The 15,032-nt window shown below is 40.8% G+C and overlaps 1 long non-coding RNA gene across 1 annotated transcript in view; it reads left to right on the top strand.

The window, feature by feature from the left end:
• Window positions 1–6,917: 6,917 nt before the first annotated feature.
• LOC122560058 overlaps window positions 6,918–15,032 on the top strand; it is a 158,784-nt gene continuing 150,669 nt past the window's right edge. The window contains exon 1 of the long non-coding RNA XR_006314631.1: window positions 6,918–6,992. This is a non-coding gene — a long non-coding RNA (uncharacterized LOC122560058). The remainder of the gene's footprint in view (window positions 6,993–15,032) is intronic.

The following is a 15,032-nucleotide window of genomic DNA, read 5'->3' on the forward strand; positions in this document are numbered from 1 at the left end:
GGGAAATTGCGGTCCTTGAAGAAGGAGGCCATCTGGGTTGTACGGTTTTGGAACTGGTCCTCCTGGAAGCAGATGCGGCGGAGTCGAAGGAATTGGGAATATGGGATGGCGTTTTTAAAGGGGGCAGGGTGGGAGGAGGTGTAGTCTAGGTAGCTGTGGGAGTTGGTTGGTTTATAGTAAATGTCCATGTTGATTCGGTCGCCCGAGATAGAAATGGAAAGGTCTAGGAAGGGGAGGGAGGAGTCTGAGACGGTCCAGGTGAATTTGAGGTCGGGGTGGAAGGTGTTGGTAAAGTGGATGAACTGTTCAATCTCCTGTGGGAGCACGAGGCAGTGCCGATACAGTCATCGATGTAGCAGAGGAGCACGAGGCAGTGCCGATACAGTCATCGATGTAGCAGAGGAAAAGGTGGGGGGTGATGCCTGTACAGCTGCGGAAGATGGACTGTTCCACATATCCTACGAAGAGGCCTATTCCTTTTTCTCTCTCACACTGCACTCTGTCTCCACCTATCTACTCACTCCCTTCTTCCCCATCCGAAGTCATCAGCATAAATCCTGCCTGTTCCTCACTGCTATCAATTCAGAAGAAGGATCACTGGACTCAAAACGTTAACTCTGGCTTCTCTCCATAGTTTCTGCTAGACCTTCTGAGTTTCTAGAGCAATTTCTGTTTGTATTGATAAAAGACAACTGTAGTCATTCTGCATATGAACCAGCAATGTTGAATAAAAATCATGGTCACATACAATCTTGACCATGTCATTGGTCATTATAGATTGACCATAGTCATCTGTCTGAGACTGAAGTAATCACAGGTGAACTTGAAAATATGTGCCGGCCATAAATCACAAAGACCATCCAAGATCTCTACATTGCAAAGGCCACAGAACTGAGTTCTTCTTATCCTGCGCTGGACGTATTGCCAAAATGCTCTTCTATGCAATATTGTCTTTCTTGGGTGACGTGAGGAGATGGGTGAACAAGGTTTCAGCAATTCTACCATACCCACAATCTCCTGCAGTGCTTGTGCAGCATGGCTGGTGAACAAATTATCAGAATAAGGTCAACTATGTCAAAGTTCCACATGCAGGCATCTCATGTCATTACTTGTTGGAGCTCTCCATGTCCCACTGTATCCAGGACTGCGCTAAATTATTATTTATATGTGGTGCAACTGCTGACTGCTCACATTACTCTTTCTTTTCTGACATTCCTCACACAGGAACAGCCTGCAATTCGTCCAGCCGCTGTAAGGTTACCATTGCTGTTGCACATCAAAGACAAGTCGAATTTGAGGAGAAATAAATGTACCAGCAAGCCCAGATCCAGTGGCCATCTCCTGCTGTTGCTGAACAGTTTCCACATGGAGAAGTCACAACAGAAGGGTACTGTATCATTGAGAACTTCCTAGTTACTGCATCATTTCAAAATCCAAGACACAAGGAAATGTGCAACCGTGCAACCCTACAACCGCGGCTGATGACTCCATTCTGCAACCCCCTTACTGATGCAGAGTGTAGATTCAATTTACCAGGTCTGTTGTGGAGCAGACGATGGATCTCCTGAAGGTTCAGCTGCTTGGAACAATTTGGTGAGGCGTGTGGGAGGAACATTGCTTTCCACTCCAGGCAAAGAGTGCTTCATGGAATCCTTGAGTGCTGTGCCTTGCACAACTGGAGCAGGCAAAGAGAGGATGTCATGAAGAAACAAGGAAGAAGATAAGGACATTGAGTGGGAGGAACATCATCTTCACCATGACAGAATAGTGCTGTGATGGGCACAGGCTATACAGGACTTAATCATAGATCTAAGGTTGGCCAAGTCATCATTCATCGATTGTAAATTTGCTGTTGGTAAAAAAAGAATCCTGTTCAGTCCCAGAAGCAAATGCAGATTTTGCTTCTTGATTCTTACTTTTCCTGTTGCTTAAAAAAAGTTAACACTGCCAACTGTTGAAAGGCTTTAAAACATGTGATATTCCCACATTCAACAATGACAAGATGTTATGCATTGCTGGGCATGAGAGAAAGTGTAACATTTCCTGAGACAGAGTTTGAGCATAGAATGGTGCTAAAGATGGGTAGCTTCCGAGCTTCATTCTTGTAGCTACATTTACAATGACAATCAACCTGACAGCTGAGGATGTAAAGTGGCATTATACTTGTGAATGTGAATTTCTATTTGCAATGAAGTGCCACCTGTACTGCCTGTGTGCTCTCTGAAGCTTTTCTTATTAGTTTCCCTCCAACTGTGAAAGGCTATACCTGGCTGGTGCAGAGCTGGCACTTAAATATGGCACTGGCAACATGGATCCCAGTGGGTCCCAGCAGCTGTGGTGAGTGCACAATAGCGGGTAAGTGGCATCGTGGATACATGGTGCATTTGTAATAAAGTGAATGGCAGAGAATTATATGAGAATACCCACTGCAGCTCATGGAAAGAAACCTCCTGTGAAACCCCTTAGATATTGACACCCAGCTGACATTTGGTCAAATTCAGGCTGTTATATGAATGTAACTTGCTGCTGTCAGTCTACTAGTATTCTGAAATGTCTACATTATCCTGAACCATGCCTTTTCATTTCTGATGAGGCCAGTGACATAGTTTTACAATTTTCTGGATAGTCTGAGCCATTATATGTTGCTGAAATCTCAACAGGATAAGCAATCAATCTGGTACAGTACTGTGTTATTTAGACATGACGTCTGTTTTTGATTTGTTAGTGAGTCATTTGTTCTCCTGAAAATGGAGATTAGTTGTTTTTCTTCCTGTTTATATTGTTATAAGGCTTGCACATGCGTGGTGCCAGACAGAAGCATGCAGTATACAAACACATTTTTGAACTAACAGTTTAACACAGTTTCCAAATGCAAGAAACATAGGGCAGACATTTACGTAGAGATGGTAACCCCACTCAGGAAGTTCATTGAGGTCATGGCTTCCAGATCGCTCCCAAGAGAGGTTACCTTGCCTTAAAGAGCTGCTGACCTAACAGCACTGTGAGGAAGATGCAAGTGAAGTCATTCTCCAGGACAGCATTGCTGGAAGACTATTTCGAAGGTACGTATCTTCACATGGGCCACTCAGTGCCCGAGCAAGAGGGACCCCATCCCCCCCTCCACCCCACATGCACACGCGCGCACACGCATGCACACACACACAAAACAGCTGCAATAACATTCACATCAAGCCAGCAGCTAGGCTGCAGGAGTTTACCAGCTGCTGTCCAAAGAGGCCATTTATTGAATATTAATTGACCACTTGAAGGGCATCAGTTGCCTGAAGGACTGGTGGCCCATCCATTATCTTTCCCACCAGCCCAATAGACTATGCATCCCAACCCCACCTCTTGCATATTTTGCCCAGCCCACCTCCTCCAATGCCTTTCCCTGGCTAACCCCTTGGGAGAAAATGTTAGGGTCCTTTAGTAACCCTTGCAGCACATCCCCTCCAATAATGCTGTCACCTTCACCCCCGCCCACACCTACCTGCTTCCCACCCCCATGCCTTCATCAATCAATAGTCTAGGTTCCATACTTCCATTCCTATTGCACAGTTGCTCTGTTTGTGACTAACTGGCAGAGATTGTTTGTATCCACCGTAAAAGCATACCCATTTTGTGATACTGAATGTATGTCAGATGGGGTAGACAGCATAAATTTGTTATCATAAAGCACACAGTGGCACTGTGCAATTCAGATAGTAACATTATTCACAGTTAACTGTATACAGCCCTTTGTCAAAAGTTGCTATATCATTTATGAATGTGTAATGCTAAGTGCCATTAATTTGCAAATTTTGACCGATTGCCTCTTGTTCAGCTTTGTGTCTTATTTCCAAAGGCAAAGGTTTGTGCTGCATTGGGCTTTATAAAGGAACACTAACATTTAAGGCTCTTAGATGGCCAATAGACAACCCACATGTTCAGTTTCTCTTATTGTGCAACTCTCTGGAGAAAACAGATGCACAAATCACCGACCTTTGTCCGATACTTAGGTCAGGTACAATTTCTGATCTGACTTGTATGTCTTTGGCACAAAGACCATTTTAGAGCAAACATCTAAGTGCAAGTGCTTGCAATATTCCAGCTGTTTTATCATGAACCCTTGGTGAGATCACATTCTTCCAGACACTTTAGCTTTGCTGACTCAGATTGTGGAGGGCTCAGCACATCACTGTGAAGCAGCACTCTCTCTCTGGGTGGTGCTGCATGCCACCAGATTAAGGAGGCCTATGCTATATTCCAACATAGCCTTCTTTGGAGTATGGGCCGTGTTGTACTACTGCTCTGGAGATTTCATTGAGTAATTTATCCTTCTCTCACGGAAGGCAAACCAACAAAGTGTCCGTATTCCTGTGAAATGAAGCAGCTGCAAGAGGCCTGTCTCCAACTTGCAACCCTTATTCTCCAAGACACACTCCCAACATTCACGGCCAGCTCTGTAAGCATGTCTTAACAGATTTCCAGATATTGGAAGCTCTAATGACTTGGCTTCCAATCCTTAACCAAATAGAATAAGGAACTTCTTATTCCATCTGGGCGGCATAGTGGCTCAGTGGTTAGACTGCTACCTCACAGTTTCAGGGACCTGGATTCGATTCCAGCCTCGGGTACCATCTGTTTGTACATTCTCCCTATGTCTTCGTGAGTTCCTGCAAGGTGCTCCAGTTTCCTTCCACTGTCCTAAGATGTGCAGATCAGCTGAATTAGCCATGCAAAATTGTCCAGTAATGTCAAGGGATGTGCAGTTTAGATGGATTAGCCATGGTAAATGGAGAGTTACACGGATAAGGTTGGGGACTAGGTCTGGGTGGGATGTGCTTCAGATGGTCAATGCAGACTTGATGGACTGAATAGCTTCTTTCAATACTGTAGGGCTTCTATGATTGAGTCTTGTTAACCTCAGAAATCACAAGGTAGCAAATAGTGGGTACAAATGATTATTTCATGAGTGTGTTTCGAAATTGCATGGTCTGACAAATGTTGGTTTCCAAATTATTTGTGACTTGAAGGAGAAAGAAAAGTATTAAATAACCAGAACAGTTATGATGACATTTGGGCTCATTTATGATGACATTTGATCTCCATAGTGGGCTTCACATTCAAGCATTATCCTCTGCCGCATTTGAAGAAAGCCATTACCTACTCCACCCATTTTGCGCTCTAATGAGTGACTTGCAGGGTCCAGCAGTGATCTAAAGTTTACCTCCAATGCTTTATGTTCCTTATTGTGTTGCAATCTCCATGCCCCAGCCCCTGGATTGATTGTGATTGACTGGACTCCACTGACACCACAATAAAATAACTCCCCATTCATTTTCTAACATTCTAACATTGACTGACATTGTTATTTGCAGTATGATTGCATATAAGGTGATACCTTTGACATTGAGACAGCTCTGTGTCTTATAGCACAATTGTTACTTGGTCTCTTCACTGTATCCTACAGCTACAAGCTGACTGACATTCCTCCTGTGCTCGGTTTCTTTCTCTGAGGCAGAATCTGCCTGCTTTCCCCTCTATGATATAGCTCTGCCTCTGTACCAGAAGCTGTTGGCTGTCTTTCTGTCTGTGCATAAGCAGCATCTCAGAAGCAGAACCTGCTGCCCAAGCCTGATGGAAAAGAGACTTGTGAGGCAACACATTCTGTCTTAGCCTGTCAGACTACAAGAACCTGATGTTCTGAGGCTGGTACATGGTCATTATCCAATTGTGAGGATGTAGGGTTCAGGGAAACATTGTGTTAAAGATCATGGAGGCACCTGCTGCATTCATCTCAAGTGAATAGAAGGAAGAAGGTTAATGCGTCTATGATTGAACCAGAGGACCTAGCTTAACAAGGATCTGTTCAGTTAGGATTTTGAAGCACCAGGTTTCCTGTATCAAATGAGATGTTAATATATGAAGGTAGGGTGGTGGGAATTATGTTGCTAAGGAGAGAGGGTTCAAGCATACCAGTTTTTCTTTGTGGTGAGAATCCAATTATTCGACTCTTGTCAGATTCAATCGACCCTCTCACCATTATTCTTGCCACCTCAGAGAGGGGTAATTGCATCTATATACACCAATATTTACTGATTGGATCTAATGAGTTGATTCTACTTAATTCTGTTCAAGTTTGACAAGATAAAAGATAAATTTTCAAAACATGAGATCTAGGCAGTTGAAGACATTATCACCAGTTATAGGACAAAGATGTAGAGGTGGGATATGAGTCAGGATTTAGGAGATTAGCATATAATGCATCAATTAAAAATGGGGAGAATAGATCCAATAACTTCTAACAGAAACTACTAATCATGTATATAACCATATGATCAATAGCCGGCAGCAAGTAAAAGCTACCAATTAAAAATGAAGGGAAAATTACTGAAAGCATTATTCATATTTATTGAAAATCTATTTCACTACAACATTGTTTTCTTCACTCAACGGAAGATTATTAAATGTAAATAATATTTGGAACATAATAATCTCATAATTATAAATATTACAAGCATGACTCAAACTTACCTCTGAAATGGTGAATACAATGCAACACAGACACAGGCCAGGTGGTCAATTCCACTCGAATCTCCCGCCACTTTCCTCACCCAAATCAATCAATGCAATAATTATTTCCTCTTCTTCTATGCTTCCCCATTAATGCATTTATATTCTTCACTACAACAATTCTCTGTGGTGGCAAGTTTCACATTTTGGACAAGGAAGTCGCTTCTGAAATCCTATGAATTTTTGTTTTGGTACTACCTTATGTTGATGGCTTCGAGCTTTCCTTTTTTCCCCAAAAGAAATTTTTTTTAAAAACTTAAATATTTAAAGATCTCTGTAAGGTCACTCCTTGCATTATTTTCTCAATAGGAAAAAGACCAAAAGCTATCAATTATTTCTTGACATGTATACTCACACATTCCAGGTATCAGAAAGTTTAAGAACTGAATCCTTGCCACAACAGTGAAAGACCCGATTCTCAAACACTGGACTGTCAGGTAAATTTTTTAGATTGAAGTTGCTTTAACTGTAGGCCTGTGATAAGCTCATGTAAAGCCTGAGCCTTGAGTTCAAGACATTCGTCAAAGGAGCCACTCACCTGAAAGGGTCTCAACAAGATCATAAACTGAAACCTCTTGCCTCACCAATTACTATGATTTCCAGAATGTGTTTTATGATTAACGGAACATAAATTATTCATTTGGATTGACAGGCCTCTTTACTTTTGTACATTAATGGAACATTACAGCAGAGAATTGTTCAGTTTTCTGTGTCGTGCCATTCTAGTGCCTTTACTTTTCGTTGTATTATCCTTCTCCAAATCTGGTATCAATAAAGATGCTTCAATAACAGTATCCTCTCCTAAGACTAGTTCCCCAGCAGTGAGGCACCAATCACTCAAAATCACCTCTGCTTCTGCCTGACACCAGACTACCAAAGTATTTACTCTGTTCAGAATTCAGTCATGTCAGGAAATTCCCAGGAAAGCCGCACAAAACACATTAGGGATACCCTCAAAAAATTTGTGAAGAGGACAAACATATCTCACTAACTCATGGAGAAACGTGGTTTGTGATCAACCAACATGGGGGAAGTTCATTGGAGGAGATCATAAGGACATTGAGAGACTTTGTCAGGCATTTCCAGAGGCGATACCATAAACCTCCTAACAGTCCAACTTCCCAATCCTGCCACATATGTGGAAAGGTTAGTAGATTGTGAATTGGACTTATTAGCCATCTCAAAACATTCTAACTGGTATGGAATCAAGTCATTGTCAGTCCTGAGGAGCCAACTAAGCTGAAGAAAGTTATCCTCTACCACCACAGCCACAAATGCTGTAATTTTTCAATTTTCTGCTACAGATAATTTGTACCTGAAGGATATAAACTGTTTTAATAATACAGGAAGTAAACACTATTCATTGCTGAATCCAAGCAGTGAGCACAGGAAGCTATTCAACAGCAAATGTGAGGAACAATTAGCATGAGCTGAATTTTCAGCACAAGGTAAGTGAAATAGAGTGACATTCGTTTTTGGGTCTGATCTCTACCTCTGGTGGAAAACTGATTAAAGTTTCATGTTTTTGTTAGCGTGACCCCTTAATTAATATGGAGATGGATTTCCTGTCCTCAGGGAGGTGATGGAAATGTGGTAACACCATTGAATTATTCAGCCAAAATGATAGACTGATATTCTGGGAACATGGAAAATGGTAAAACTGGGATTCAGTACAAATGGAATAAAAATCTAGTCAAATAGCAACTATTTTGTCAATTGTTGTATAAATCCATCTAGTTCACTGCACGTAATATACTTTGGGGAAGGAAATCTGTAACTTTCCATGTTCTGGCTAGACATGTGATTCCAGACTCACAGCAACCTCATTGGTTCTTAACATTTCACTTGGCAATTAGAGACTGGCAATAAATGTTGGCCTAGCCAATGATGCCCATATCTCAATAGCCAATTTAAAAAATTCAAAGCCAGTACAACTGGGAAAGGAGGTTCATCAGATGAAATTTTGGACTGATTTAGATCAGCAACAGTCATATGGAACCCATCGCAGATTGGTCTGAAGGACAGATCTACAACTTGTGCCAAAAGAGGGAATTGAGATGCCACAGAAAAACTGGTAGACTAAGAAACAGGGCAGGCTGATTCACACTCTATTGATGCTGACTTGGATCTATTACAGGACGGAAGGAGATCCTCATCCCAAATGATGGCAGGTGAAGGTCTCTGTTCATGCAGCAAGGGAATATCCATTCATTAGCATCTTGCTCCATCGCCATTTCATCCTACTCTTTCACCTCCTATTCTAATTCATGTATAAACAAGTTGTGCCCTTCCAGGCCATCAATGTCCTCAAGGTCCACGTCTCATTGGAGGCTGTGCTTTGAAGAGTGCAGCAGACTGCCATAATGATCAAGGCCTGCACAGAACAGTATTGGAGTGCACCAGTTGACCAATATTGGCATTAGAATATTATCTTGAGAAGCCTGATGGCTAGCTCAGTTGTCTTTCAACATGGGTACAAATGTTATACTGCTTTTACGCCTTTGTTTGGGTGACCTGTTGGAGGTTCAATATATCAGCAAAGGTTATCCCTTTCCACCAAGAATCCACATTGCTTTAGCATTTCACACCACTGCTCATCATGTTGTGTGATCTCTCTATGCTATTGATCACTATATGTAGATTTGTTGCCATATCCTCTTTCCTCGTAGGGATCTGGAGAGGCTCCTTGGTCTAGTGTGGTAGAGGAAAACCTGTTGATAGTCAAATGAAAAGAGGTTAGTGTCTTAAATAAGATATAGCTTAAAACATGTTAGCAGCATTGTACAAGTTACATTAGTCTGATAGACACTGTTTCACTGACTGAGAAAGATGCAGACCATTAAGTATTACCCCTTCAAAATTCTAAACTGTTCTCTGCCCAGACCAATATGAAATTATCATAAAAGTGGTTCTTAAGGCACTCATCAGCATCAATCATTTCACACCTTACGCCATTATCAAATATCTCATGACAAGCTTTTTTTGGCCTGTTATGAATATTTAAACATTTGTTTATAAAGTTATTTATACATTTTCATTATATGTATATTTTCTGATGTCACGGCATCTGGTAGTCTGGAGATTTCACTGTTCTCCTAGAAAGTATCCTCTTTGGAAGATTCAAAAGTTTTCTAGATTGAAAACTATTGGATCACAGAATTGTTCCAGTACAGCACAGAAGGACATGATTTAGTCCAGTGTGCTTGCTTTCTCAGCATTTTAATGCTGTACAAAACGTCTGCCTTCTTCCCATAACCATGCACATTACACCTACTTAAATAGTCATATAACACACTCTTGAAAACAGTCATTTCTGATATAACACAATAGTTCAGTTCTTGTGCGGTCTCGTATTATAAGAAAATGCGCAATAGCTATGCCATTTAAATTAATGGTGCTAGAATCATGTTATAGCCAATACAGGTAGGGAAAGTTCACGTTCCACAAACAGCAGTTCAAATTCTAAAATCAGGTTAAAGCCAATTCGCATTGAAAAAATACATATTATATCAGAGCTGACTGTACTTCAATTGAATCTGCCTCCCTACACTCCCAGGCAGTGCATTCCAAACCTGTCCACTCAGTGTGTGAAAAGGTATTTTCTTGCCTCACATTTGTTTCTTTTGCAAAACACTTTAAAACTTTACCTTCCAGTTCATGATCCTCTTACAAATGAAGCAGTTTCTCCCTATCTACTCTCTTCTGACACCCCATAATTTTAAACTTTTTAACCAAGTCTTGCCTCAGCTTTCTCTTCACCAAGACAAACAGTCCCATCTTCACCACTTTATCCTCATGATTGAAGTTTCTCATCCTTGATCTATTCTCATAGATTCTTCTGAACTCTCTCCAATACATTCACATTCTTCCCATCGTGTAATGCCCAGTACACTATACACAGTTGAGGCTTATTTCTTTAGTTTCAGCATAACCACCCTGTTTTGTACTCTGTGCCTAAATGAATGAAGCCAAAAACATTGTATGTTTTATTAACAGTTCTCCCTATCTGTCCTGTCACCTTAATGATATATGCATATATATATACCTAGGTCTCTGTCCTTCTGCCTGGTATAGGCAAGAAGATAACTGATTTCAAAAGGAATCCAAGTCCAGATTTTATTTTATTGAACTACTCTTGATGAAATTCACACCAAAGTGATTACAAAATCCCCATATTTATAGAACAGTACGTACATTAATAAATATATTCATCATTTGTTCACTCATTCCATTAAATCTCAGATGTTCCTTCAGGTTAGATTATTTGGTGATAACATCACACACTCTTCAGAATAGTAGTCTTTATTTTAAGCTGCTTCTCTGTGTTCCAAAATGCATCACATCATACTTTCTCACATTGAACCTCATCCACCACCTGACTGCCTACTCCATCAACTTGTCAGTTTCTTTTTGAAACACTGTCCTCTTCACAGTCTGCAATTCTTCCAAGTTTTATGCCTTCTGTCAACCTTGAAATTTTTCCCTGTATCAGGATCTAGGCAATGTATGTATAGCAGGACAAACAAGGGACCCAGTACCGATCTCTGTGGAATTCCCCTACAAATCTTCCTCCACGTGGAAAACCTATTAAATTTTGCATTCTGTTTCCCATCACTCAATCAACTCTGTAACCATGTTGCTACAGACTATAAAAACAAGATCTTAGAATCCCGACAGTGTGGGGATTCTAAGATCTAAGATCTTGTTTTTAAACTATATAGCAACGTGATTACAGAATTGGTTGAGTGATGGGAAACAGAATGCAAAAGTTTAGATTCCCTACAGTGTGGAAACAGGCCCTTTGGCCCAACCGGTCCACACCGACCAATAACCCATCCCCCTCTGACTAATGCACCTAACACTATGGGCAATTTAGCATGGCCAATTCACCTGAACCTGCACAGCCTTGCACTGCGGTAGGGAACCAGAGAAAACCCACGCAGACACAGGGAGAATGTGCAAACTCCACATAGACAGTCGCCCAAGGCTGGAATCAGACCTGGGACCTGGTGCTGTGAGACAGCAGTGCTAACCACTGAGCCACCGTGCCATCCCCTGAGCCACCGTGGTATTTTCTTTCACATTCTGTTTCCCATCACTCAACAAAACTTACTAAATCTAAGCTAGACATTAGTTAGACCCCAGCTGGAATACTGTGGACAGTTTTGGTCCTCTTGACTAAAACAAGATATACTAACAACAGGCTCACTAGCTTGATCCCAGGTAAGGAGGGGAGATGTCTTATGTGGAGAGGTTGAGCAGGGTGTGGCTGTACCAATTACAAGTGACCGTATTGAAAATCAAAAGATTAATAATTTTATTATTACTTTCACCAGTTTTATTTCTTCAATGACTTGATTGATTGAATCCCATTGCATGCAGCTCCAACAAATGATTCCAGTTCCAATCTTTGTCTCAGTAAATGTCTCCTGCTATTTAAAACTTTATAAAGCGCATCTCATTCCCCAAAACACTTTTTATTGTATGATTCCCATTGTGTGTAACATTAAATAAAAATCACTGTTGAATACATTATTTTATTTGACGATTTCCACTGCAATTACATAGATGTCACCTCCATTTACAATGGTTTAAGTAATGGATTGCTTGTTTTTTCTACAGCCTCACTGGTCTCATTAGATCTTTCTGCTTCCATTAGATCTTGTCACCGAATCTTCTATGGGCCTTTTTATCGCATTAGCTCCATCTTTGTAATGTTCACAGGTCTGCAACCTCATTTTAAATTTTTTATACAGCCCTTCATTTTCTAATTATGTTCACTCAGCACACCAGTGACGTTTGGCATAAGGTGTACATCGTTCTTTTACTCTTTGCTTTCATTACCTGTAAATCTGCATTGTTTTTAATATAAAATTTTCTCTTGATGACCAGGGATTTTACCTTTACTCGCAATGCCTCTGATGTTTATTTACTTTTCAGCTGAGCACTAGGTTGGGATCACTTCTGCAGACCATCACCATCCGATGTCAGTGTTAGAAATGCAGCTCCCTTTAAGAGCCAATCAGAACAGCTCTAAGTGGTGATTGACACCAGGTGATGCTCTTTGGACATGGGGTGGGGGAAGGGCCTAATTTGGCAGAGTGAAGGTGCCCATCCCTCGAAGCCAGGAGGTCAAGTTTCAAATCCCAACTGCTCCAGAAGGGTGTATTAACATCTCTGAACAAGTTGATTAGAAATATCAATATTCAATTTGAAAAGGTTCTTGTGGCATTGTGGTAGTGCCCCTACCTCTGGTGCAGAGGAACTGGGCTCACGTTCCACCAGCTTCAGAAGTGTGTCATAACATGTCAAAACAAGTTGGTTGAAAATATCAATAGTAAGCTTGAAAGAGTTTGTTTGGTGCAGTGGTACTGTCTGTATCTTAACCAGGAGACCTGGTTTCAAGTCCCATCTGCTGCAGACCTGTGTAATTACATCTCTGAATAGATTGATTTAAAAAATGACATGTCTGAACAGACTGATTTTTTATTTTAAAGAAAAGTGCTTTCCCAATCCAATTTAATCTCCCCTTTCTCTTCTTCTCTCTCCTACTTTTAATACTGTTGCACTGCTGATTCAACATTTGCATATTTTCCTGCTTTATATTATAGCAGATTAACCTTGAACTCTTCAAATGGGAAGATAAAGAAACCAGAACATTGTCCCTGTTTCTGACAGAAGCAAATCTCTAAGTGGCTTTTTAAAGTGAAATGGCCTAATGCCATTTCAGGATCATTGATTATGATTGCCCACCAGTGTTTTCAGAATGGAGCCATACAAACAGTGGAAGAGCAAGGTGGAGGTGTGAACTTGGGTCTGTTCTCTATGTCACAAAGCAGAGGCTGCCCCTCCCCGCCAAGAACTAAAACCTAAACACCCCAAACAGGAGCACCTTTCCCTATAATCTGTAAAAAGAATGTGAAATGTGGTGTAATCTACTTTCAGCAACTTCTATTGGTTAAAGGAAAGAAATCCCTGACACTCATTTTACAATCCGCAAGTAACAATTTATTTATCCAAATGAACTAACTATTAACAGATAGAACAATTCCCCTCTAACTACTAACTATTCCCAAGCAATGCAAAATTATAATGTTATACTGTTCCAACATATGCAATTCCCACTTTACAAGACAATAGAAATTAGTTTCTCGAAACTGCAACCAGGTTGCATCTTCAAGAACTTTCTGTGTCCTCTCCACTGCTGCTTCTATCAGGGAGACCTTTTCTCTGTAGATTCATCTGTCAGAACTTTAAGTGGTGTGCTGTGATGCCATAATTAGTAGATGGTGTTTTCTGTAAGAGCTTAGAACTTTTATCGCTTAGCAGATGGCAGTTCGCACTCTCCCGATTTTCCAAATGACCTCATCTTTTATATTTTTAATGCTCTATCAATATTTTTATGACCAGATTGTTCCTAGGTTGTCAAAACCATCTGATTTAAATTTAATAGGTTTTTGGCAGCAAAGGGCCTGATTTGAATTGATTGGCTCAATTTAAACCTGTTGTCTGTTTTGATAAAACTGCTGCTTGGCTTTTCAATACAAAATGTTTCAATTTGGGCTCTCCCTGTTTCTGAAAATTTTAAAGCAGCTGACAGATATCAATCTTAACTCTAAGCACCAAAAACACCCATCATCTTTTAAAGGGATCACACAATGCTTTGCCCATTTCACAATTTTACACACACCAACTTCACAACATCCAACTAAGGTATAGGTTTGTCTTTATCCTTGCCAAGAAGGAGTAAATTGAGAGATAAAACATTTTTGGAACTGGATGCAAAGACGAGGACATCAACAAAAGATTCTGATATGATTTATAGACAGATTACAAAAAGGAAAATTTATTGGAAGTTTATGGCTCGTGGTCAATATTTGATACATTTACGAAAATGTAGGATTGAGGTGAAAGTTAGCAATGAATGAATCCCTGAAATCCATGGGGCATACTTAATAGGTGTTTCCAAAGTGAATCTAAATATCATTATATCAGAACAGTGCAAGAATCAGGAGTCATGTATTTGAAACAATTCATGAATCAGATGAAGGGAGAAAATAACAAGGATGAGTCATAGAGTCATAGAGATGTACAGCATGGAAACAGACCCTTCGGTCCAACCCGTCCATGCCGACCAGATATCCCAACCCAATCTCGTCCCACCTGCCAGCACCCGGCCCATATCCCTCCAAACCCTTCTTATTCATATACCCATCCAAATGCCTCTTAAATGTTGCAATTGTACCAGCCTCCACCACTTCCTCTGGCAACTTATTCCAGAAATGTACCACATAAAAAAGTTGCCCCTTAGGTCTCTTTTATATCTTTCCCCTCTCACCCTAAACCTATGCCCTCTAGTTCTGGACTCCCCCACTCCAAGGAAGAGACTTTGCCTATTTACCTGATCCATGCTCCTCATAATTTTGTAAACCTCTATAAGGTCACCCCTCAGCCTCCGAGGTTCCAGGGAAAACAGC

Source organism: Chiloscyllium plagiosum, chromosome 20 (assembly GCF_004010195.1).
Source record: "Chiloscyllium plagiosum isolate BGI_BamShark_2017 chromosome 20, ASM401019v2, whole genome shotgun sequence".
NCBI lineage: Eukaryota > Metazoa > Chordata > Chondrichthyes > Orectolobiformes > Hemiscylliidae > Chiloscyllium > Chiloscyllium plagiosum.